The sequence below is a fragment of the Lonchura striata genome, chromosome 6, assembly GCF_046129695.1.
Source record: "Lonchura striata isolate bLonStr1 chromosome 6, bLonStr1.mat, whole genome shotgun sequence".
Lineage (NCBI taxonomy): Eukaryota > Metazoa > Chordata > Aves > Passeriformes > Estrildidae > Lonchura > Lonchura striata.
This window is the reverse complement of record NC_134608.1, coordinates 13,546,882-13,574,817: the sequence shown is the minus strand read 5'-3', so window position 1 is coordinate 13,574,817 and position 27,936 is coordinate 13,546,882. Positions and strand designations below refer to the sequence as shown.

Below are 27,936 nucleotides of genomic sequence, written 5' to 3'. Positions count from 1 at the left end.
GTCTAATATTTCTAAACATTTTTAGGCTCTGTGACACCTTAATGGTATACAATAACAGTATGCCTCCCTCTTAGAAAAATGGATACTCTCATTTTTCTAAACATTGTGCCTTTACCTTTAACCATTTCCATTTAAATGCAAATTTCAATCATGTCCACCTCTCTGTATTCCAACAGAAACCTGGGGAAAAGGCTATACCTTAAATCCTCATTTCTCCATAAAGGGAGCTGTTTCCTTCAGGTGTGTCACTCCATGCTATCTATCTTCCTTCTCATTTTACACATCATCATTGTGGCAAGTTTAACTTGCAGAATTCACGAATAAAAAACAGTGGTTTTTTTTTTGTTGAAAACTCTGATGGTTTTATGTGCTAAAAGAAAATGGGCATTTTTAGTTATATTTATTTCCTGTTAAATTTGTCTGACATAACTGTCATGGAAATTCCCTATTCACAAGCCTCTGAATTATTCCTGGAATTTGCAACTATTAATATACTCAAAACTGTGTAATTTCCCAAACAACTGCAGACAAATTAAGTTAATTTGTATTGTAGGCTTGGATTAATCTTGCAATTATTGTTCCACTTTATCGTAAATAATTGAATTTCAGGGTTAAGGATAAGATGTGATGCTATGAAACATATGTGATATTGGTGTCAGTTTCCTGAATGTCTGTTCTTCGTATGCAGCTTAGCAACACATTTGAGCAATTCATTAAGGTGTCTCTGCTCAGTGAGTCTTCAGAGAGAAAGTTACATTTGGATCTGGTGTGTAAAAAACACTCAGAAAACAGCCAACCGAAACAAAACATCTCCCTCCCCTCTCGCCCCTCACAAAAAAAGCAAATCCCACAGCCTTTATCTGTTGTTAGTCCCTCTTGATTTACTTTTGACAAGAGAGGGCACTGTGATAACATTCTAAAGAGTGGACATATTTGTACATTCTTGCCTCTGAGACAGAAAGGAAGCCAGGGATTAACCCCTGAACCAATTACTTTACAATACAGCAACTACTTCAACACAAAGTGGGGGAGGGGGGAGTAGGTGGGTTGGGGAAAGAGAAAATTTAACTAATTAGTGCAAGTCACTATGTTCTTTGTGGGAATTACTTAGAAAAAAATTATTAAGAGGGCTCAAAAAGGAATGCATGGTTTGGAGTGTGTTTGTCAATTCTCACTTCGAGTTATTTTTTGTGGCTGAGAAATTTAGCTAAAGATACTTTGTGGCTTTAGCCCTTTAAAAGAATTAAACATATTGGAAATACTATGCAGGTGTATTTTTTCAGCAATATTTGTGACCCTATATTAAATGCAGTCATGTGGACCTCTGAGTCTCCATCATATTTCTGGTATTGGGGAGTTTTAAGACCACTTAAAGTAGGTTGGAATTATCTTGTGCCTTCATTTTAAAATTAAGCATTAAATTTTCTGGCCATCATATATATATTGCCTTGCAAATAACATGCTTTCTTTATTAGGGATGAAAGTTGATTTTGAGCATCATTTTAAATGTAGAATATGTTAAGGGCAGTTCTGTTCCGAGGTGAACAGGGTGCAAGGAAGTAAACAATTTTAGACTTTAAGCACCTTCATTTTGAAAAATATATATTTTTAAGTGTCACAGGTTGGGTACCTGGAACTGCTAGCTATTTTCAGAAATCTTGCCTATGTGTGGCTTACTGTTGTGCTTTTAGGAATGGTGTTCCCCAAATTTAGTGTCCCTCCTCCCTCTGCACCCAAGGCTCTCCCAAACCAGACACCACTCACTTTCCCTCTCCCCCACTTCTCCTTCCCACTCTGGGAATGGACTTGATAATGGAAGATAAAAGATAAAAATTGAAAGCTGAATTAAGAACAATTTACTGGAAAGAGCAATGAGATAAGAAAACAAGAACTAAGAGCAACTATATTAATAACAAAAGTGTACAAAAAGAGAGAATGATTCATATACAAAAATGTTCATCTCAAAGCCTTACCTGACCACAGCCACATTTTCCCCACGGGGAAAGGAACATCTTTCTTCACAGAAGCCAGAAGAAAGAATCCCTTCCTCCCAATCCCTGGCAATGGCCTAAGAGGGTATGGAATAACTTTTAGGTTTTAGCTATGCCCACTCAGCACAGCACATGGCAGCCCAGAAATCCTGTGCTCAAGGGATCTGATGGGCTCAGCCTGGCTACTGTAAAAAATAACCTTGTTCTGGAGGGAACTAGGGTACTTAGGAATGAAAAACTTTCTTGGTGGTAGGGGCAGGGCATGTTTATCCTGTCTTACTACCATATGATAAGTGCATTCTTGGTGAGGCATTGTTGATAAGAATAAATATCAGATGAAAAGAAAAAAATTAGAGGATGTTATTAGCATTTTAAGTTTTAATAAATTTAATAAAAATATATTATGGACTCAATTCCCCTTTTTTCTAAAACTGCAACAACTACTGTAAGCATTCAGAAAAATAAGTGCTTTCATAAATATTGTCATTTATGTGAAATATATATGCTTAATCCACAATATTGGTTTGTATTTCACTGTACATTCGGATATCAGAGAACAGATTCCTATGATGAGAAGAGACAGATTAATTTAATTATGCAAGCCTTTAGTCCTTTGACTTTATCTCTACTGGATTTATATCGATGACTTGCAAAAGATGTGTGGGAATGGTTGTGTTCTCTTAAGGAAATTTTACTTGTTGCTTGTAATACTTGAGGAAAAATTAATCTGTTAGGTTGAGGAGTTATGTAATTACCTTGTTTTTTCTTGTTTAGATTTGTTCATGTAAAGTTCATACCAGGAGTCTTGAAAATATGGAAGAGGGCCGTTCCTTTTAGTAACAAAAACTCAGATGTTCTTTCCCTTAAAATTTTTTTTCTGCAAAATGTGAATACTCTCTCCTATAGAAAAGCTATGAGAAAATGAAAAACTAAGAAATATTCTGAAAGTTTCAACTTTCTGACTCTAGTTGAATAAGAAGGGCTATTTTTTTCCTTCTTTATAATTATGCTTGTTTCTTTCTAATTCGTGCAAGCTGGAGCAGATGACTACATGACACTAGGTGGTTAGACAAGACTGCTATTTCCCACAGAAGTGAGAAAACATCATTTGAGTTCTACTTCTCCCTTCTATTTTGTTCTTCTGCTTTTGAGCTCGAAGGATATATTAGCTAATGGGTAGTTCCCTGCTCTCTGTCTTGATCCAGAAACAGACAAAGAAAATTAACAGACAGTGCTTGAAGATTAGCTATCATTAAGTCAAGCTTTGACATATGTGGCTAATTGAAGGAATACCAGGTACAACAGGAAATGAAGAATAATGGGTAATACTTACTTAGAATAGACTTGTTTAGCCTTAAATCCGATAAAAGCTTGATAGTGCTTAGATAAACTTAACAGAGTTAACATCTTACAGACTCTTCATGTACTGATTACTGTTAAAAACTCTATATCCCAGATGGTAATTCTTTGACAAATGTTATTTTTTTAAAGTGACAACTGATAGACCTTGTTGTTAACAAAATTATAATTCTTTTCTTTAGTCTGATTCAAAAACTTGTTTATTTGATACTTTTTGTTTGTTTTTGTATTTTGGCTTCCCTTGAGAAGTAGACAACTGCAGATTTGGACCTGGGTGTTTTAATAGTCCATGATTCCACATGGGCCGCTGTAAAAACAGGATGGAGTCATGGAGATTTGAATTATTGCAAGTTGAAGCAGAAAAGGGAAGGCTTTATAGATCCAGACTCCACTTATGTCTCCTCTGTGCTTTCATCTCTCCAACAGTCATTGCACAGGTGTGCATGACAGACAAACCTGTGCTGCCAAAGTGGAAAGCACACACATTGGCTTCTGGGACCTTGTCAGGATTACACACAAAAAAGGGGCTTACAGATCACTGTAAAATCCAAAAATGTGCCTTCAACCTGGAATTTGGTCTGATATTTGCTATTTGTATAACTTTCAGGAATGTGTATTTAAGTAATAAAGCATGATTTTTAAAGATTCTTATCAAGAATGAGCAGAAACTTCAGAAAACATTTTGGCACCTAATTTGAAATATAGTGTAGAAAATGCATCAGGGTATACTGATAACTTTTATGAAATAAGCCTATTTTCTTCTGGCAAATAATTAGGGATTCACTCTCTTTTTCTGCCTACCCCTATGGTATGATAATGATGCATGGAGCAGTGTGTGTGTGTGTGTGTGTGTGTCTATGTGTATGTATGTGTGAGTGTGGGGGGTGAGGGTATTTAAGCAAGCAGCCTGTGTATTACATATTTATACTGAGAGCATGCATATAATTCTAACACCAAAAAAAAAAAAAAAAAGATAAAAAATGAAAAGGAAAAAACCCACCAAACTAAACAAAAGACCCCCCCAAAAAACCTTTGCAAGCCCTAGGCTTATATTCATCTGTGGCATGTAGTTAAGGTTAACTGGTAGGCTGAATTTTGTCATGAATAATGTTTAAAAGGCACTGGCTTTCTTCCATAAGCAGCACATAACTTTCTGATACACATCTAGGGAGGCAAGTATGTAAACTTGACACTTAGATCCTAATCATCTTTTTATAGTTACTTTCCTGCTTCCTATTTTCAATTGTATTTGTCTAAAAGTGGGTCCGAGTTAGGAGTTACCTCTGAAGATGCTAAAATGTTGGTGAGTTTTGGTTTACTACTTTCTAGTTGGTAGAAGGAGGCAAACCATGGGTGAAAGGTGAGCAGCCAGGTCAGCAGCTACCCAAACTGACACAGACAGTGAGGCTCTGTGATTTTTTTGCAATGGAGATACTGCACCATTGTACAATATGTCACACACAAGAGGCTATCACAGCTTCTTATGATGTCTCGTACATCATAGAACAGAATTTGACTTTTCAAAATTAACCTGTTTTAAGATCCTAAATTGTGCCAACCATTCATCTGCATGGGGGAATCACATCTGAAAATTAAATCCTGAAGTGTGATCCATCTGTTTTCACTGTCAGGCTCAGCCCCAGGAACTCCTAAGCAGTTGTTGTTGTTGCTGCTTTTAAATAGGGTAGGACAGTAATGCACAGTCCTCCAGATGTGTCCTGATCTTGTCTTGAGATTCACACACTTGACCTCAGGTTGATATTGAAAACCCATCTGAGGCCCAGCAGAATGACAGTGCCCTTCATAAAGAGGAGAAAAAACTTCCAAAGCTGAAGTGCTGGAAAACATTCAGTAACCAATGGATAGCTCTGATATAAACTTTACTAACCTCGTGAGAGTGGAGAGAAAAAGGAGAGAGTGTGTCTGACTTCTGGTGTAGCACAGTACTTGCTCTTGCCTTCTGAAGTCTAGAATGCTGAATCATGTGACAAGGAGGCCTATGTGGCAGCATATCAGCAATATAAATATAGATCATTTTCTTTCTCCAAAAGTTTGGTAATTATTAGCTCAATAAAAAGTAGACCTTTTTTTTTATTTTTGCCATCATCTATGGGTAGGAGTGAGCAGCAGATAATTCACTGTCAGAACATTTCTAATTTTAACTAGTGTAGGTATTTCTCAGATAAGCGAGAAAAGGTAGTGAAACTGTGCATTGATACAACTCAGACAATGAGCCTCTGGACCTACTCTAAGTGCTGATAATACAGACCCAATGCCATTCAATGTCTAAGCCATTTCAAACAACCATATTTAATGAGATTTGAGTCTACACTGCCCTGAGCAGAACATTAATGTAACACGAGGCACTGAACCACTCCAATGTCCCATCCGCTTTATACACAGCAATGCGAGGGTGACTCCAAATGACAAGTTGGCACTATGATTCCTCCTCTCATCCTTAGAAATAGCAGGTGCTACGCTGAGAAGCAACCAGCTTTACCTGAAGCTTGTTTCCTTACTGGTTGTAGTGGAGGTCTAGGGAGAGTTTTGTAAACCACCCAAATAAACCTAATTTTTATTGGACATATGCACAGAACAAATAGAAGGAAAATATTTTACACTGGAATATTTCTGATAACTGCAACTCTAAGAAGAAAGTTGACATGAAGAGATGCCTTTATCATTAAAAAACTTCATGGTGCAAGCTGCCCTGCCTTAACCACAGCTGTCATGAGAAAAGGAAATAGATTTTTAGGGTCCAGATAGGATTTCTCCTTGGAAATGTCAGGAGTGATTGATGTAAGACACAAGCAAAAAGCTACTCACTAAACGTGTGTTGTCTACACTTTGAATCCTGCTTCCCCCCACCCGATATGGTGTTGTCATGATTTTAACAAGTCACAGGAAGAGTTAAGCTGTGCTTTCTGAATAAATTAGTACAGTCACAAAATGACACTTCTCTGACCTTTGCAAAAGGTGGAGAGTATAACGGTAAGACATACAGGGCTGTTAAACAATGTAGTTTCTTTTTTTTAACCATTCTGACAAAAGGTGCAAGCTCTTTAAAACAGTTTCCTAATGCACTTCAGCAAGAGAGCTAACTGACTGTCATAAGATGACATGCGTAACACAGAGATCCTGCTACACATTTTGATGCAAAGGAACACCCTGTTAGTTGAAAATCATTGCTAACTGGATTCAGATGTTAGAGATGAAGTACATGGAGCACAGTACATTTGGTAAAGCTTAAAGGAGCTTAAAAAAAAAAGAACATAAATCTTTAGCTGTGGCCTTTTATCAGCTCTTAATTTGTCATGGTATTTTAATTACTGACAGTGTAAAAATTTTAATCCATATGTTAGGGGAGATGATGTTTATTTCTTGTTCCTTCTCTTGAAAGATTGTTTTAAAAAGTTATCAGGCCTGCATGCACATGGAAGTTTTAAAAGCTTGCAATGGGACGAGTCAAAATTTTCTTGGCTCCTTGTTGTGCACATATTCAGAAAGTTTTATGCATATTGACTTCGAAAGTTAGACGTTCAAACCTTAAAAGTGGCATAAATTTCTTTGGGTGACTCCAGTTTGATGGGACCTGATTTTCAGGGCACTTCTGCTCAGCATTGATGTAGGTTGTATTTTAATTGTTTCAAGAGGGGCATTAAAATAGAAAAGTATATTATTTGGAGTGTTCAAAAATGAAGAGCAAACCTGATCTTTTATATGGTGAGAGACTTTTTTTTTTTTTTTCTGAGGTTGTTGCCCTTTTAATCACCTTATTTTCAGGACTTACATGTGTGACTGCTGAGACATATACAAAATATGATCAAATTGGTACATGAAGCTGAGGGAAGCAATAAGGTATTCTCAGTACTGCATGACTGCAGTTAAGTCATTTTGAAATCAATAATCCCCTCGCAATTTACTGTGCCACTTGACTGGACATACAGATGCAGATGCCCTTGTAAATGAATTTACATTGCACTGTGCTTGTAGCCATATAATCTTTCTTCCCTTCTCAGGTCTGTCCCATTTTTCCTTGCTTCCGTTATGCATATGAAACTCAAATTAAGATTGCATGTAAAGTTGACTAGGTATTCCAGGTTATTTATTGGAAATGAAGCTATATAAGCATACAATATATGGTTTGTTTAAAATTGATTTACCTAACTCTTTCCATAGTCCCAGGCAAATACAATTGTTATACAGCAGAGAATTGTACTGGGGGGAAAGAAACAGAAGAAAAACAAAGTATCAATAGGTAATTTGCAGCTAGTTTATAGGGGAACTTCAATCTAGTAATAAAGAGGGTAATTCATCAAATAGAAAAATTAGACATGACAATAAATTTAAAATTCTTATTAGTTACAATAAGTAAAGTTTGTATCATGCTTATTTCAAATGCTATCTCAACATTGCTTGGACACGAACTCAGACTGAAATCTAGGAGATGGGGAATCTCTGGGGAATGCCTTGTTCTCTGGGGAATGCAAGGTTCTTCTTAGCACCTTTCATTGGTCCAGCCATGCCTTCTCCCCCTGGACTCTGCCTATCTCTACCTACCTACCCAGGTGGTGACATCAGGGCACTCTGAATTAGCCAGAAAGAAATTAGTGTTGTCTGAGATTCAGTTGTGTCAGAGTCACAGGTTTCAAGGGAAGATGGCATAGGGAGAGCCTGAGGTTCATCTGTGCTACAGAAACTTGGCCCTGTGAACTGTGCAGTGGAAGTATGAATCATGAGCTACAAAAAGTGGCGTGGCCTAGCAAGTGTCCTAAACTGATTTCTAAGGCTGTGATATCACCAACCATCATCACTGGTGTGTATTGCAGCACATGAAGGAATCCAGGCTCTCACAAACCAGACATGATATTTAATGGTGACATATCTGCCTTGGGTGGGACTAGATGATCTAAGGTCCCATCCAAACCAAGCCACTCTATCCATCTATGATTCTTTCCCTGATCTGGCCAGAGGTCTCTAAGGTTTTGGCTATTATAAGATGCGGTCTGCAAGTTTTTCCTCTTCATAAGGAATGACATCTAAAGCAGGAGGACTGTAGCACAGTAGACTGTTGCATTGAAGCCTGATAATTTGCTGACAGCCTTTAGGAATTGTAACACAAGAGAAATGATCTCTTCCAACCATCAATGTGAGCTACTTTACAGGACAAAGTAGAACAGGGCGGCTGAGGAATAATCAATCCAAATGAAATGCCTTCCTTAGTCTCAATAGAGATTGGTTTAAATTCTGAATTATGCCTTTCTTTTCACATATTTATTTTATGTATATATGTAAGCATATGTACAAATGCATGTATTTAAAATACATATACACACATGTGTAATAATATTTCTCAGTGTATTTTTTCACTTCAAAAATTCCCAGCTTTTTTTTTGAATTCTGTACAGCTGCTGAGCCACAGTGACCTTGTGGTAATCACCTCCCCAGGCTAAGAGTATGCTGTGTTCACAACCTATCATTTTTGCTGAATGTTCTCTTTTTCATTGTTAGGAATTATATCCTTAAATAAAGACTGGGACAATATCCACATGATACTCATAGCAACCAAGCTGTAGAGAAGACAAATAGCTGGCATAGATGGAAAGAGGAGTAGGTAGGAAAACTGGCTATGGTTCATCATATCTAACTTATTACATAGTCTTCTCTTGGGCCCATATATGCTTTGAGTTTCTACATTTACTTTAGGCAGCACAACATAACTGCTTTGCTTCAAGGATGTGCAAAAAGCAAACTATAGAAGGCCTGTGCAATACTCTGTACACTTGCCTGTTGTGAATGTGGACATTCCAGCCAAAGGCATTTATTTTATTATTAGATGCTATTTTCCATTTTCTGTAGATACAATAATTTCTCATTACTCTAAGTTGGCATGGCATAGTGTGAAAAATCAGACACTGCTTCATGCAGACTGAGAAAGTCACACACATTTTCAGTCTGTCTACAATCTCTCATAACAACTTCAGTTTGGAGAGGGGTCTACCTGCATCTTGTTTTTCATTGCATTAAAAATATGCCTCTTTCATTATTTATTTGACAAAAGAAAAAAGAAATGAGATCTATGGCCTATATTGGTAAGTCACAGAGTTTTGTCAATCTCCAGAGATTTACCCGTTCACCTCATAATCATCACTAAATCCCTCAATGTTGAGTTGGGACATCTTCATGTTGCTTAGGAAAAAAAGTTCCCTAGTCATTGCCACAAATCCTGTTATCCCATCCCAAACTTGAAAAACTTTTTTTTTCTGTCACACACTGATAAAAATCAAGAACAGTTGAATGGGGCCTTGAGCAAGCTGGTCTAGTGGGAGGTGTCCTTGCCCATGTAAGAGGGGTAGGAACTAGATGATCTTTAAGTCTCCTTCCAGCCCAAACCATTAAATGCATCTATGAAACTATAATATTCTATTCTATGGTTTGTGAGTTGTTCTAATTAGCTGTTATGGCTGATCTAACATTTGTGCTAAGTCTGGTTGCACAGGCATTGCTGAGTCTGGCATAGTGCAAGAAATCCCACATTCTGGGGAACATTTGTAAGGAACAACACAGAAGAATCAGAAACCCTGCACTCCAATAATAAAAAAGTGAATCAGATCTAGGAAGAAAAATTCAATTTCCTTCTTGTATTTCAGCATTCTAGAATATACTTCTTCATATCATCCAGTTGCCCAAAATTTTGCCAAAATTCTTTTTCCTACATTAATGTATGCATGCCTCTTTTTTTTCTCGGTTTTTGCCCCTTCCATCTGCTTTTGTCCTTTTCTCTCCCTAGTCAGAATTAACAAGAGACACCTCAATAATTTCTAGCCAAAAAAAGTAAAATTCATTTGTTTCAATGAAATTAATTTGCTCTGATGAAGCAGTATTTTTGGATGAAAGTATTTTCTGTTATCATGTCCCTATAAATTCCATTAAAAATATGATCATGAGAAACTCAAAGTGAAGTAGAAAATTCAAATGTTATTATCATCATCATCATTGTCCTCTTATAGAAAACCTATCCCAGCTGTCACATACCTGAAACTTTCAGCTTGTGTTTTTATGCTGAAATAGTACAAAGCAACAGATTTTTTATAACTTCAAATCTTTGTTACTGCTAATCTACTATAGATGTACATCACACTACTTTATTTCACTCTTCAGAGGGTTAACATCTATGTATGTATCCCTGTTGATGCATATGTGCCTGTATACGACTGAAATGAGCAGATTTGCTTGACTTTATGAGCTACATGCCAGACCACATCTGAAGAACTGCTGAGCTTGCAAAGTGCAGTACCACACTCCTCCTTCCATTCTCTCTCACTGTCTCTCTCAGTGGTGTTAGTTGTGGCCTTTCTATATTTTTAACCATTTAATGATTAAAAGCTCAGAGAACAAAAAAGGATTTTCTTTATGTGTGAGTAGTGTGTGCTCTGTGGCTGGAGTTTATTTACTGAACTCCAAAGCAGAACTTTCTTGACTAAGTTACATGGTATGGTCAACATTTCAGAAATGTCCACAGTGACACTCAGGTCTGCAAAATTGTCAGCACTGGGAAACAGAGATACTTGAAAAATCTGTTTATGCACAAAGCCAGAACAGAAGTTTTTAGATGCTTAGAATGCTTGAAAAATCTTATCCTTCTAACATTGCTTAAATGAGTTCCTGCAAAATATGGCCTTCAGTTAGAATGTGTTGAGAAATTTGAATTATGACCCTGCATACTCTTTTCCTACACCTCAGACACATTACTGCTGTCATTAGTGTTGCTGTCAGTTAGTTAGCTTTAGGCTTTAGTTACTATGATTAAAATTAGGATGTTCCTATTTTGGAAGTATTTTTCCTGATATCTCACATAAGTAGTAAGAGTATTTTTTTTTTTTTTTTCCTTAGATTTGTGCAGTTCTTGTCAGTTGGTCTTTGCACTGCTGGTCCAGGATAGCATCCTGATTTTCTGAACATGTCATCTGGCAATGCTGGTTGGTATCTTTGCATGAATCTAAGAATGTGCTTTTTCAAAGGAAGACTGACTCTGTCAGAAGTAGGCTGTGTGCTAAAGATTTGTTGCTCCATAACAAAAGGCGGTCACTGATTTGCAGACACAGCTCACACTGATGTCAATAAAAGCTGCACATAGAGTTCAAGTGTGCAAAGGGGCCCTTTGCCTCTAATTCATCTCAGGGCTTGCCTTATTTCAATACACAGCTTTGAACTGAATGAGATCAGGATATATTTTTAAAGATGTTGGCTGCAGATCCACGTTGATGAAAGGTGAGAAAATCCTTGCAGTTCCACGGACAAGTCGAAAACCTGCCTGAACAAACTGCCAGTTCCACTGTTCTTAAAGCAGCCACAGACCAGGGAATTGCTGCACACAACTGAGTGTCAAATACTTGCCTGCTGTGTTTTGGCATAATTTAATTTGCTTCAGTGGAGACATCATGATTTTCATCGGCTAAAGATCTGTTTCTAAAGTACACATATTTTGAAGCTCCATCCTCAAAGTTCACAACTTTGGGGGTTTCTTGTTTTGTTTTTGTTTTTTCCTGTTCAGTCTGGGGTAACAGTTTAATTTCTAAGCTGTTCCTCTGTTGTTTTATTTTTTTCCTTGAAGAATATAGACATGAGGAAAACTGTAGGGCTCACCAAAGAATCCTATGTTAAGCATAACTTCAGAAGAAAAGTAGAACAATTCTACCAGCCAGTACAAACAAAGGGTTTGGTTTTTTTGAATAGCTACTTCATATACTAAAAAAAAAAGCATTACCTTTTCTGCTTCTAAATTTGTTCTCTATAGCCTTTCTTACACTGACACTCAGTGTGTTGAGACTGATAAAAAGCAGTCACTGACTTGTATTGCAGTTAAACCAAAATAGGAAAACTAGAAAGGTACTGAAGCAGCCACATAGCAGGGAGGGTGGGGGGGAAAGGTAAGTCAGAGTGTAAACAACTCCTGAAGTCTTTAGACACCAAAGAGAACTTACCTTGAACAAAAATTAATGCAAGTCTATGCCTTTATGGTAGTCAGAGAATCACAGCATTGTTAGGGTTGGAAGGGACCTCTGGAGATCATCCAATTCAACCCTCCTGCCAAGGCAGGGTCACCTGGGGCAGGTTACACAGGAATGTGTCCAGATGAGTTTGGATGTCTCGCCCCAGAGAGGGGGACTCCATGACCTCCCTGGATAGCCTGTTTCAGTGCTCACCACCACTGTCCCATAGATAGGCAGGAATAAGCAGGCTGTGCAGTAGATGACATGTTATTTCCTCAGTCAGTGAAGCACTGTAGGTGGAAAGCTAGAAAATTGTCATTATATTTGGTTATTTTTATTTTGATCATCCTGGAGCAGAGTGTAAAGAAAGCAGGAATCCTGGTCTCACACAGCTTCTTGAGGAATTTTTGAAGTTTCCAGCAAAACTCCATTTTCACCACAGTCACAAGCTAGTTATTTTAGCAGAGCTGACCAGATCTGGAGACACTTATCCATTATGTCACATTCTGACAAGATTCATGACAGTTATGAACTCTCTACAATGTGGACACCACAGATCTGGCAGGGCTAGACCACCTAATTTCAGTGTTGGAGATATCACAGCCTCTTCACCACAGGGCTCTTTGCACATTAGTTGAGTGCTCAGCCAAGCCTCCTTCCCTGGAAGACTCTTGTCCCCTTTCTGGGAGCTACTTCTAGAAATCCCTTCAGCTTGGCTTTCTAAAATATGCAGTATAGTCCTACAAACATTTTACGTGTGTGACTTGTATGGTCTGGAGAGTTGGAGTATTCTCCTCTGCCAAGCCAGTGCTCACAGGCAGTGTGTTCTCATTCAAGATCCTTGCAGACCAGAGCGGTCACCATAATTGAAAACAGTATCTGTTCAGCATTCAGGCTGAGATGAGAGTCTGTTTTCCATGTTCATCACTGCTAAATTAGTTGCGCTGTTACTGAGTAGGGAATTAAGACTTAGGTTTTCAAAGTCTCCAGCATCAAGTTACCAGTCACTGTCCCAAACTGTCATTTTGGTTATGCAATTAAAGTCTCCCTGAGAGCGTTTAAACAGAAACCAGAATGTGCATTTCCACAATGTGTTTCACATCCATTCTTTTTCATAGAAGGCTGCAGAAAAAATTAATTTTGATAAAATGTTGGGTCAGTGTTTCAGATTGTACTACGACAGAGAGCATGAGAGAACTTGTGCAGCCATCATGTCCAGCTAGACTAAAACCAATCTGTACAGTGGAGTCTGAAATGATCACCCACTGGTTTTGCACCTCCCAGTCTGTGTACTTGCAGGATGAATTCTGTTGTGAGAAATTCCCTTTCAACTTTAATTTTCCCTGGTTGTTGCAAATGGGAGGATCATTCACCTCTTTGACGTATACTGTTATGTTTTTGTACATTTTTCAATAGCTGCCACAGAAATGGATGCATTTTAGCAGGAGACAGAATTATTCAGCCAATATGTATGCTCCTTTTGCTCATACATTATACTACATTCCAATTTTATGTGATTGTCATTAATTTAATAACAAATTATTTTTCTTATTTCAGACTGATGGCAGAGATCCCATTTCATGAGTGTTGAAACCAGGCATCCTGAATATTTCTTTGACATATTTTGGTGTATTTCTAAGTTGCTTTATCAGTAGTTAAAGCTCAGCTTGCAGTATTTAACAATCTTGGCCTTGATCCTGTAAGCATGCATATGCCTTGCTTTATGCATATAAGCACTCTCATTGAAATCAATATTCATCCACATTACATTAAGTACACACATAAGTGTTTGCAGGATTGAGGCTGCCTTTTTTTTTTTTTTTTTTTCCCTGTATTCATACTATTTTCTGTCTGGTGTCTATTGTAGTCTTTTGAGTAAATGATTTGTAGGCTGAATAGGGCTCTTCAGATCGCATTCCTCACTGAATGATACAATTCCTCGTGTAGTGCCAGGACCCACTCAAGGCTTTTCAGTTCTGGAGGCAACATTAACTTCCACTTCCCCCAAGAGCAAAATTGAATTTTGTGATAATGACACAAAATATTCAATGGCTGCGTGCAGGGAGGTGTTGAGGGCTGAGAGAAGTCAGTAAAAGCAAAGTGGATGAGGGTCCAGAAAGGCCAAGGGATGTTATGGAGAAGGGTGTGTGTGTGTTTGTAGGACTATTCCATAAAATCTCAGCAGAGCCCTGTGCTGTGGAGGGAGACAGAGAGGACGTGCAGATCTTGGGGGAGGAGAGCAGGGACAAAGGAAGGGAGCATTCCTGTTCCTGGTGGCTGTATATCATGTTCCGTCATGACTTGGCTGTGCATCATCTTTTTGCACAATAAGTTAAAAAAGGTTTCAGGAGGGCTTCCTCCTGGAGATGTAAAATCTAATGCATTCATGGCTCACCATTCTTCATTTCTGAGGAAAATAAAGCATTATTGGGAGAATGAATCTTGGAAAGTTTCATTCCAAATGGTTTGTTTTAAATATTAGACCTGTCCAAAACAAATTTCACTTTATTAATATTTTGTGTTAAGCTCATTAGCGGTGACTTAAAATGTTGGATGGAGTAGAGGACTATAGGCCTTTTACTAGATCTTCTTTGTCAGGCTCTCTAATCTGTCATTTTTAAAGGGCTTTTTGAATTTTTTCAAGAATGACTTGTGCATTAATTCATTGCAATTTTTACAATTCTTCATTTTACAAAAGAAATCAAAATTTTTTTCCTGCTATTTGCACTGACTCTTTGTGTTCCATCTACCACAATGAGGAAAGGACCAGTCACATCCACTGCTGTTTGCAGTAAATGTATCTCTGAGGTTTGCATGTACCAGCACTGGAATTTTTATCATGGTGATAAGACAGTTGTGTCTCTTATTTAACTTTATGTAGCTGAACTGAAAAGTAAAATATGGAAACATATTTTGGTTCTGTTGTTGAAGTTATATTTATAAAAGAGGAAAAATATGTTTTACTTCTACCTGAAAATGTTCCTGCAAATCTCAAGTTATGACATTTTATGGTTGTTAATCTACTTAAGTTGTAGCCCATCATTCATTTTTTTTCCACTTTTTCCATAGTGTGGGAGTCCTTTGTTATAGATTAAGTTTTAATTTGGTTCTCCAGTTAAGTACATGATTAAAGATATTCATCAATTATGCTCTACTTCATCTGTACACATTTCAATAGCTTGGAATTTAAAAACTGAAGAACTGTGCCTGAAAAGCATCTTCTTTTTCCACCTGTGTCAATTTTTTGAAATGAAAAAAAAATTAATTTCCCCTAAAACTTTGTTTCTTTTAAACCTTAAGCCTGGGTGGCTACAAGACTACTTTCTTAGACGTGAGGTCATTAATCATATCTGACAGATTTTTCCCTTCTATAATAAGCAACATTTCTCATAATAAGACATAAAAATAGGACATGAATTAACATGACACACTACAGAAGATCAGTGAGTACAAACAAAGATTTAAATTTCCAAACCTTTTTGGGCTATGTTAATTTTTTGCACCATTAAGTAGTTTCCAGTTTCAGTCACCATTTGTACTAAGGCAAAACCACAACAGGAGCATACAATGCATTACAGCCTGCACTGGCGGAAGGTTCAGCAGCTCAGCCACACTCTTGTCCTCCAGAGGGCAGTGGGCATTTCAGGCACTCCTTCAGCCCCTGAATTACTGCCACCAACATCTGGCCTTTCCAGAGATTCCCAACAATGGAGCAGTGGGGGCGAGGAATTTCTGCTGGCTGAAAATGGAATTTGGCTTCAATTAAAAAAAAAATAAAATAAAATAAAAGAGAGTTTATGAGCTATGCACTCTTTAATTTACAGGCCTGTATAATATGTATAACCATTAAATATCTGGAGTTAGCTCCAGATCCAAGACTCTCTCTTTTCCACTGTCATGTAACCACCAATACTATTTTAGCTCAATTGTAAATATATGGTATTAGATTTTTTTTTCAAATTTCGCTGGGACATGAGACAGAAGGGGGAGTGCAGTGGGAAAGTATTAATTCCTCCTGTGTAGTGGCCTCCAAAGGCATTATAAACTTTTATTGCCTTGGAAAGTCTTATGGAGTCAGATTAATTTGCATTTGCAAAAGATAGATGGGAACTTCTAAAGGGAAGCTGTGTTGGTCAGAGGATTCCATATGGTTGCAAGCAGCTTTCTCCTTGGTCTCAAGGAACCTGTTTTTGAGAGTAAATAACTGAATGAAAACAGACTTGGAAAACTGTTGTAATTTAATGCTTGTAAACAAAAGCTTTTATAATTGTCTCAGTCACTCTGGGATTTCTGAAAGAATTACTTCAAACAAATATAAATTTTTAATTGAGAGGCAGCCAAGAGGGTGGTGATGATGTGGTCTTTTTATATATTTTTTAATTGTTTTTAAATTTTTCTTTTAATTTTTTCCCCTGAAATGGGAAATATTACAAAGTTCACAATGCTCTCATTTAAAATTCCTATCATATTTTTCTAACACAAATACTTCCACAGGATACCACAGAATCACCCAAGAATTGAGGCTGGAAAGAACCTCTAGAGATTATCCAACCCAACCAAAAAAGTTTCCCAGGGCTATGTCCTGTCAAGTTTTGAGTATCTCCAAGAATGAAGACTCCTTATCTTGCATGGGAACTTGGAAATTCCAAGGAATGTCATTTATTTGCGTTCCCATTTTCAGGAATCTTTCCTCATCACCTTGACCTTTCAAATATATAAGAGAGCAGTCTCACGATGACATCTACCAGTACCTTCTGTGCTTGTGGCTGTATTCTAGGAAATCCCACAGAATTGTGTATCTCCAATGTGTTTAAACATTGCTTAACCTGATCCTTTTTCACTGGGGATAGGTCTTCCTTCCCTCTTCCCAAACTTTCTCATTTTCTCAGGACTCTGGGATTCATGAAGGCATGTCTTATTCATAGAATCACAGAATGGTTTGGGTTGAAACACTCCTGCCACAGGTGGATGCCATCCACTACATCAGGTTGCCTAGGGCTCTGTCCAGCCATTCCTTGAAGACTTTCAGGGATGGAGAATCCACAACTTCTCTGAGAAACCTGTTCCAGTTCCTCAAAACTGTTTGCGTAAAGAATTCCTTTCTAGAATAAAGAATTCTGTCCTAAGTCTTAAAGTTCTGCTCTTTTATTTTATAATAATATCCTTTTTTGCTATCTTTAAAATCCTTGTAAAATCTCTCTCCCTCTTTTTTATACACTACTGAATGGACACAATAAGGTATTCTTGGATGCTTCTCTTCTCCAGGATGAACAACCCTGACTCTCTCAACTGTCTTCATGGGAGAGCTGCCACAGCCCTCTGATCATCTTTGTGGTCCTCCTCTGGACTCACTCTTAACAGGTTCATGTCCTTCTTATGCTGTGGCTCCCAGAGTTGGAAGCAGCACTCCAGATGGGATCTCTCCAGAGCAGAGCAGGGGGGTGGAATCCCCTCCCGTACTCATCTGGTTGCACTTTTTTTAATGCAGCCCAGGATATGGTAGGCTACAAATGCACATTGCCTGGTCATGTCCAGCTGTTTATCTATGACCTACACTGTCATGTCCTTCTCTGCAGAGCTGACCTCAATGAATTTTTCTTCCAGTCTGTACTCATGTCTGGGATAGCCCTAGATACAGATGAGGCACCTTGCACTTTAAATTGTTGAACCTCATCAGGTTCTTGGCCTAATTATCTGAAAAGTTCCAGAACTTCTAAACTAATTTCAAAATCAGAGGCTTAAAAGAGCATCAATATCTAAGCAAAATGACTGGTTATATATTATTAATAATAATTCTTTGAAAATGACCATGTTTTAGAATATAATAATTGTACAATTCTAACCAGTAACATAGTGAAGTAGAGTAGTCAAGGAGAGAACTTCATCTAAATTACAGATACTGTTTCTGATAAAACATAAAAGTAGGTTAAAAACCAAATAAAAATCAAATTATGATTTTGTCTCCCTGAAATTTATGAATCACAGAAAAACAATAGAAACTGAAAAGAAAATTAAAATAATTTACATTTTTATTTTATTCAGGTTTTAACTCCTTTTTAAGTAATAAGCTCAGCACTTAAAGTTGAAGAATCTTACTCATAAAAGAGTGAAGGGTTGAGGAAAACACCAAATTATAAAATGTGAAAGCTTTCCTTCTCTTCATGTCCCTCTACCTTCTTTACCAATTTCAGATTGTGGTGTATTGACCTTTGTCTATGTGTGAGGCCCAGGTGACACCACTAGTCTCGTTTACCAAATCATGAAATATACTTTGTCCAGCTACTGGTCTGTGGTTTCCTATTGGTTCAGGAAATTACATAATGAATAATGCCATTACCTTAACTTCAGTTGTGGGTAACGTTGATAAGAAATAATCTTTCAACACATAGTGGCAAGAACCTTACGTGTATGTCCTTCAGTTTAGTTCTAGAATAATTTCTGCATTGTGTACTTTGCCAATAGATTTCTGTGTGATAGACTATACAAGAGTATATGTGTTGGATAGGATCAGTTTCATTCTTTAAATTAGCATTTAAGTGGGCCTGGAAAAAAGTAGAGTCCTTGGTCTCCAGATCAGCATACTTGTTTTTCTTCACTACTGGAATGCAGGCTGTAGCCAGGATGCAGACTTTTACTGTCATACTCTCTCAGTGACAGTATGTGCCCTGACATCCATCTTAACAATCACGAAAAAAAATTACTGTCTCCCCATCCCAGTCTTCAAAACTCTTGCAAAATCCTTAAGGAGGGGTTATTTGGTAGAAATGCTCTAAGTCCAAGGTCTCTTCATGCTTCCCTGTTATGTAAAAGTTCATGAGGATGCTGAAGAATTCCACTGCTGGAAGATGAAAGCACATGTCTAGGACAAAGGCAAGGCTTCCATGTTCTATGAAAACCAACCTAGAGGCTGCATCTCAAAATAAAATATGGCTAAGGCATTATGCAATAGTGACAAACTGAATATTTCTTGAGAGAGACCATTAGGAGGCAGATAGGTTTGACAACAGACACAAGGTTGCCTGCAAAATTAAGCCACTAGCAAATTTGAAGCCTGTTCATATCAACAGCTTGATCACTATGGGTGAAAATTAGATACAAATAGAGTACTACTAGGATGTTTCTGTGATGTCTGTAAGCAAAGGTTATAGAGGAATATAATTTGATATCTGGAAGAAATCTTAGCAATACAGTTTTGGCCAACATAGAGTAAAGAAAGAACTCTTTATATTTGCAAGACAAAAAGTAATAATGAGAAGAACATTTGTTTGGATCTTCTGTGCATATTAGAAAGAGTGATTTAGGCTATAGGAAGGACAAAAAAACTTAAAGGGAAAGTTAGTTTGGTTTGAGCTCCCTTTCACAGAAGGAAAATAGAATAAGTGGTCAGCCCCTTACAGTGATGAGCTTTCTTAACCCCTTTTGGGTTATGGAAAACAGAAATAGTCTCTTCACATCTGTCTAATTTAGCCATTAGGAACAATGGGAAATCCCACAACAAATTGCCATAAAAGGGAAAATAAAAAACCCCAAAGAAGTATTCAGTGTTTAAGACAGTCACTGATTCTATACTAGGAAGCCACCATGAACTGAACTGAATACAGTGCAGAAATACTGAAGCTGCTGAGTTGACTTTTCCTGAGCACCTAATGTAAACACGATGCCAGGTATGATGTGAACTGATGATATTGCTGTCTCTTAGGTTCACCAGGAACTGACAGAAGGGATCAAGATAATTTTCATGGTCCCTTAACATCATAAACTTCTCGATGAATCCCATCTGAAGTTAACATCAAAACATGTGATTGATTTAGCTGCCTGGTTGTTGAATGTTATCTCTTGATTTGCTATCCTCCAGAAGATGTTTTTGTACTCTCTGTTGGAGAGTAATGTTCTGCAGAAATCTGACATAGGATCCAAATATTAAACCCTTGCCTGTTGCCTAATGGCAGCATAATATTTATCTGCTATATAAATCTATATATAGCCTTTAAGGCTCATTGACATCCCAGTATGTACTGTTGGTTGCTTTTAGTTTCCTAAGATTTTATTCTTGTGGCTTAGGAATGCACAATCACATTGCCAATTCAAGTGGAAAATGTAAATTGAGTAACATTATGCTTCTTGCTTACTTTAATACAGGGAGACTGGGTGTCAGTAGTTTCACAAGCAGAGTAGTAAAATCCTCATTATTATATCTAAAATGTTTGAATTTTCAGTCAGATATAATCAGAATATAACCCTATTGCTACTATTTAATCATATCTGAAAGCACATGAGTAAATGAATTTATAGTTTTGTTATAGAATAGAGTTACTAAACCTCTCTTATTTGGTCATGTTCCCTTGTTTTGTCGTAAGCAGTCTTATCCCAGATGCAAGGAACTTTCTTGTTGGAAAACATATATGAACTTTTGATCTGCAAAATTATGAGAGAAGTTTTCCTGCTTATTCTGAAATATCTTGTTATTTTTAACAATTGTATTTATTAGATACTTACTAGATGGTTGCAGCCTCACTTGTAATTTCATGAGTTTAGTATTACTTTTCAGAAACTGTGAACTCACAGCTGCAAGGAGTAAATGGCTGACAAAGTAGGGATTTGTTCTAACACAGTAAGGTCTGAAGTATGTGGTTATGTACTGGGATTCTCCCACTCTGATTTTTTCTTTTCACAGTAAGATTTTGCTAACTCCTCCTTACAAGAAGCTAGCAGTGCTTGAAGAAATTATTCTTTTAATAGCAACAACTTTTTCATTTCAGGCTCTCTAATAACATTGTATAGATATTTGCATTGGTAAGAGTCTCAAACTTGCACAATCAAGAGACTTCATTGAGACTTCATTTATACTTCTGGCATTCAGGCATGGATTTATATCTGTGTTTTAGGTTGGTAGGAATAGGGATTTCTGTACAAGAATGAAATGTAAGTGAGAGTCTGGAGTCAAATGTGTGTCCTGACTTTCACAATCATGCTGAAAACTCATCCACAGGAGGGGTTTAATCACAACTCCAGCCACAAGGGACCATCGGTCTCCCTTGCCATCCTCATCAAGACACCAAGCAGAGGAGCCTGAGGACTCTGAGCAAGAGAAGCTGAATTGGCTTAGAGCTGAAATATAATGAGCAGGCATAGCCTCTGTAATTCTTTTAGCTGAAAACCTCACTGTCTTAGTGAATCAGATTGGTGTATTACATTCTATTAAAACTAATTGTCTACAGGACTCATAGGGTAACATAATATTATTTTAACATTTTTGGCTCTAAGACTGTCCTTATACCTTTAAATATAAAGATTATTTCTTGGAAAAGTGATTAGAATATTAAAACTCTATAAAAGTAGGCATTAGCTGATGATCCTGTCATTATGTTGAGTACCCATGGATTCACCTCAGCACACCTAGTGATTTCACAAAGGCTATTATCTCATGGCTATATCCCCTTCTTCTGAGCTTATTACTTTAAATAAAAAATGTTAATGGTTTCTGAGAAGCTCATGATGAGAAATGGAGAATTTCTTAACAAAGAAGCATGCTTTCCAAATTTCAAAGCTTGCATTAAACTTTCCAGCAAATGCCTGAAATTCTCAGTTGGCCAATAATATTGCAAGGTGAATTCAGCCTTCTTTTATACAGAGTTGCCATTTGGATATGCTTTATTATTATTTATTAAATTACACAGTGCTGCATGTTATGCATAGCAATTACATAAGAATGTGCATTATGCTTTCACATACAGGGAGAAGGGAATGAAATTATACATTCTGAATCATAAATGAGGTCAGATGGAATGATCTAAAGCTCCTTCTGACCTTAAAATCTGAGGTCACACATTGATCTCAGAATAATGGGTACATGGGTAGAGGAAATGATGGACAATTTTAAAATCTGAAGAGAAGACAGAATGGCGTGTATATATTTGGCTGTACTGCATGTACGACCCTGTGCTGGGTGAGTGAAGATGCCTGAATGTTTTTGAGTGAGTCACAAGGAAACAAGGTTGGAGAAGTAGGTGTTTAGATGGAATTCAGTCCTTTAATTCTGTAATTCAGACCTGTAATTCTGTGCAGACTGTTTGCACTCATAAAAAAGGCTTTGGGTGTCAGGTAGTAATCTGCCTCCTTTCAGAGGTACTCCAAGACCTTTCTCTCTTTATCCCCTAGATCAGTGGAAGCTGAGTCTCCTTACTCTCAGACCATATCCTTTTGACTTGCATATTTCTTCTCTACTTTCAAATTCTTTCAGAGCTACAGAAATAGTATCTTCTGGGCTCCTTGGACATAGTAGTGCAAACTACAGAGAACCCATAAAATTATTTGGTGGTATGCCAAATATAATCACAATTCAGAACCATCACAACATCTGGGATCCAGAGGTAAGAGGGTATGAACGCTGGCAATATTTTTAGTTAATCCAGGGAATAACCAACCTTGAAGAAACCATGCACAGACTTCTTGGCAATCAATTAAAACATTTAGAAGGGAGGAGTAATCAGACTGTGACTTTTGCTGGAAGGAAGTGGAAGGAGGATAAAGTGCTGGAGATGAGGAGACCACACTGCTGACAGCATGGCCAATTGTGATATAATCTGTGTATTTTTTTCTTCTTAGTTACAAAACAAAAAGACAAACAAAAGTCCTTAAACTAAAGGAAAACCTACCTGGGCATATGGAGAAGAAATGTCAATGAAAACATTACTACCACGGAGAAATATATCTCAAAAAATGAAGTTCCCAGGGGTACTGGAATGTTATTATTTACTAGGGCTAATAAAGAAACAAGAGAAGGCAGAGGTATTATATTTTTCAGGTGAGAAGCCTATTCAGGCAAGAAAATATATCAGCCAAGGAGTAGAAGAGAACTGGCACACACTGTGCACTAAGAATGATGCTGGCAAAGGCCTAACTGAATGAAAGCCAGAGTGGCTCAGTGTGCTGGATTTCTGTTACTGCTAATAAAAAATCTGTTAAAAAAGGCATTAGAGAATTTCAGGGAACTTGTCAATGAGATTTCCTGCTAGAATATTGAAGAATGATTATGTTATGCTGAATAAATAAGAATTTAATAGCATTCATTATGCATAAGGAATATAGACATTAAGAAATGTTTCACCTACCTGAGAAATGGCCCTTGGTTTTGTACTTCTAAGAAATTCTGAGTTCTCTTTCTCTGAACAGGGAGGTGAGCTGAGTATAACATATCTTCCTAAGCAATGCCACCTTTTTCCAGCTGATATCTTTACAAAATTTTTATCAATTCCTCTTTATTTGCCTTGCCAACATCACCCTGGATTTATGAGAAATATGGACTATGCTGACTAATCTTTTGTCCAGTCTCCTCAAATAGAAAATCCATAAATTAATACAATTGAGAAGGGGAAAAAAAAGAGATGTAACCCGCCTTAGGAAAATATCTATCTAAGCAGTATTTAATAAAAAACTAAGATTATTAGCACAGTAAGTGAATAGTCCCTACACTTTAGTGTGACCCCTCCTTCTGCATGTGTGGGTGGGGTAAGACTGCTCTGTGTGGGATGGACAGACATCTGTCTACTCTTGCGATACAGTCATAGTATCATAACCTGAAGTTTATGGGCATTCAAGACATAACTAACTTTAACATAGGCTACTCACAAAGCAGGAATTGAAGTACAGTTTTCCAGTGGTTATGATGAGCTGATCTGAGAACTGTTAAGGTGTCTCAGTCAGTTGGAACAACAGTCTGGAACAAGGACAGATACCTTCAGCAGAAAAGATGGGTACGACAGTGCCAGTGTATCGCAAAAAAGGAGGGCTGAGAATTCTATTTTACCTATGTCACTTTTCTCCAAACTGTCAAGTGTAGCCAGTATAAATGTATACTTGTATAGTTGGTACAAATGTGTAGCCAGTCAGGACAAGGACTAGAAGGTTAAGATCTTCTAACCTTTGGGATATTTGATCTCTCCTTCCCTTCTGAAAAATGAAATAACTGGACAGCAGCATGTGACAGACTTGCTTTGAATTCATTAGTAAAGATGGTTTTGACATATAGCTAGTGATCATTAGCCACTATAAGCACATTAAAGGCATATCAGCATGGTATAATGCTGTACCCTCCAGCCATACTTTAGGCATCTACTCACTGTTAAAAGTTAATATCTAGATTCAGAAGGGAGTCAGAATGTAGAGGAATAGGCTTACAGTTCCTGCAGTGTTCACTCCAGTATTTTGGAGTGCCAGTCTAGAAAGCTAAAGATACACTGGGAAGAAAGTATTGGGGACACAGTAAATTCATCCAGTCCTTGGAAAGATATGGCATGCACTGATTTTCCATTCTAGGATGTTTAAACCATGGTCATATTTAAGACACTAGCAAAGATAAAGTGACAGATTCTGTTTAAACTCTGATCAGGCATAAGGGGAGGGTAGAAAACCTTTTCACATAAGGGCCCATAGCTTGCATGTTGTATGAAGTACTAACCTGGATCCAAGAAGATGTAAATAAATCACAGCTGGGGTAGTTTTAGGAGAATTAGTTGTGCATCCTCTCCCCTCAAGCCAGGACAGAGCTCTTTTCTCCATCCTTATGCAAATGTAGTGTGTCAAATCTGAGTCCTGTGCACAATTTCTTGAGTTCACATTCTAATAAAGAGACAAAGGAACACTCAGAAATATTTTCTGGTATTTCTGGTGCAGTCTTCTCAAAGTCTGTCTATAACAAAGCCTTCTTGAAACAGTACCAATGAACTCTATACTACAGACTGGATATGAATATATGCAAACCTGCTGCCTTAAAACTAAGCAATGCCACAAGATTTTATCACACATTTATACAAACCTGTAAGTTTCTGCTTTGAAGGAGAGTTATAGGGTCAGGAAAGGGCAGGAAAGACTGGTTACCAGAGAGAAAATTGTCATGGCTGAGCTAGTATTTCAAAGACGTTCAAACTTCCCTATAGACGGTTAATTTTGCAACTTCTTAAGTTGCTCAGTCCATCCATTAAAGCTCATTTTTGTGTTCAGATGATACATTAATAGTTGAAACCCTTGTTGTACCAGACCCAGAAATAAGATCTGAAAAATATGTAAACAGTTCCAGACATTCTCTGCTTGGGTGAGGTGAGGAAAGACCTTGCACTTCAGTTTGAAATGTAGACCTTGTGTAAATTCAAACTCTCCACTTAGGTTCCTGTTGGGACTTCACAGAGTACTTGCTTTCTTTCATGCTAGATTTATTTGAATGACCTTATTATGGAAAATGGGATTTTATATCTCATTGCCCATTACATTTTTTTATTTGTTACAATGAAAACATTTCATTAAAGCCCTTATTGAATAGCTAAGTGTGAATCTTGAGAATGAATAAAAGTCATTTATTGAATCAGCCTTCACTGGAGCAAAGAAAGCATGTACAGCTGCAAAACTGAAATGCTCAGTGCACTTTGAGTTTCATAGGAAAATGCTACAAAATCCAGCTCGAGTTTACTTTTTAAATAAATAAATGAAAGGCCCAAGTTGTTCCAGTTCAGGGCCAGCCTTCATCCTTTTTGTGGACAGATAGTACCTCCTAGGTGGAGGGGAAGTGAAGTCCCTGCTACATCCTGTCTGCGACTGCAAGTGGCCATCCTCACTCTGGCAGTCCTCCTTGCAAGGATGAAAGGAGTGGACATTTCAACTCCTGCACCTTGTCTGTCCTTCAGGGGATGCAGGGAGTTATCAGGATCTGTTTCTCCTAAAAGAGAAAATAGAGCCACCGGGGCTTGTGATGCCTGTATCAAAGAAACTCAAATTGTAATCTCCCTCTGTCCTCCAATTAATTAAATTACTAGAATCATTCTGAAGCTTTAACTTAAGCTATAATTCAGTTCTTTCCTCTTTTTAAATTATTTAAAATCAAAATGCAATGTAGGAAATTCAAATATACGTAGAGATCACAGATTTTAATTTGAGGTCATTATTGATGTACACTGTGGTTGTATTTCATCAGCTAAAGAAAGGGGAACAGATTTTGCTCCTTGCTACACAACTGTAAATCTAGAGAAACTCCACTGATTTCAGTGGCATTTATTCTTGAATCACCCTGGCTTAGTTGACAGCAGAGTATGCCTGACTGTGACTCCACAGAGATATAGACTGTTTATATGTTGAGTCTATTGTTGATTAAATATGCACACAAATGCAGCAAGCCATCAGTCAAAGAAATCACATTTGCTCTGCTGCCAGGATGTAAGCTAAAATCCTGAAAAGAGAATGTATTCCTCTGATATCTTGAATGATACAATTTCAATGGAAATCATTGCTCCACATTATTTTAATGTGATTAGTGCCTGTGAAAGGCGATGAATTGCAAATGGGTGTCCTCTCTTCACCGATTAAAAACCAAAAAATTTCTCAGCTGGTATCTCTGCCCTGTTCTACCAGTCATCCTGGTCTAAGGGTCTCCTATGACAAACCAGAGATTTCCACTGCCATTGCTACTTTTTCTGAGGAGCATGCAAACAAGAAACCTGCTTTCCTGAGACGTGAATGTTGGCCCACTGCATTTCTTATGATCTAGCCTGCCATAGCAGAACTCAGCTGCTGTCAAGTTGTTTCAGGTCTTATCTTGGGATTGAAAAATGAAAGTTCAACTAAGTATTATTAAATAATGTTCCAGTAATTAAACATCCATGTACAAGCTATGCATAAAAAGTCTGCTTATTACTGACAGGGGTAACTTTCTTGGATGTCCATAAGTCAGTGCTTAAAACAACTTATCACAAGAATTATAGATAAATAGATATGATTAGGTAGATCTTATCAGGTCTGCCCAATTTTTATTACAAGATTTTTATTACAAGATTCACCGATTCTCTATGTATATTCAGCATCTTGTAGCATTTGGTTTCAGAGATGTTGCAAAGTCTAATAGAAAACATTCATGATAAAGAAGCAATAAGATGAATAGTCAATTATCTTTCCAGCTCTGAGAATCCTAGTAATCAATATTTTTCTGAGGACAGTTGAATACATTGCATTTAGCAGTACATGAATAGTGACAATGATATAGCACTTGGATATAGTACTGACTTAATGTGTGTTTCTTGTTTATTTACAGATGTCTTGATTCTCCATAGTTTTGATCACTCATTCGAGGTACATGGAATTTATATTCAGCTGATTCTTTAAGTTTGTGTAAATCTGGTCCTTTGTGGGGTTGGGTACAAAGGTCAGCATGTTCCTATACAGAATTTTGGTGAAAAAGAAAGGGAAATATTTCACAAAAACCTCCTCAGGATCTGTCTCTTGTCTTTCTTTTTTGCACCTTGATTGGTACCTTTATTTCATTGGTTAGTGCTTTTTGTTCTTAGTGAAACTGTTTGGGGAGCATTCATGCCATTAAAAAAATATATAAAACCCAGCAATGTGCTAGGTTTAATACTCTTACTGGCAATGAATGAACATCAGTACAATTCTTAGCCTTATTTTCTCTTCATAAAATCAAAATATGCATTTACTCTACTAATAATAATATGAAGTACTATTCTGTTTTTGAACAATAGAAAAAGAAAAGGAAAGAACAGAGAAGCTGTCTGAGGTTCAATTTCCTATCAGTGTGTTCTCTGGACTGCTGGCAC

The 27,936-nt window shown here is 37.4% G+C and overlaps 1 long non-coding RNA gene across 1 annotated transcript; it reads left to right on the top strand.

Moving 5' to 3' along the window:
• The first annotated feature begins 22,625 nt into the window (after nucleotides 1–22,625).
• On the top strand, nucleotides 22,626–27,454 carry LOC116183668 (uncharacterized). Its single transcript, XR_004148335.2, has 2 exons — nucleotides 22,626–22,713; nucleotides 27,417–27,454. It is a non-coding gene; the product is annotated as an uncharacterized LOC116183668 (long non-coding RNA).
• Nucleotides 27,455–27,936: the final 482 nt, after the last annotated feature.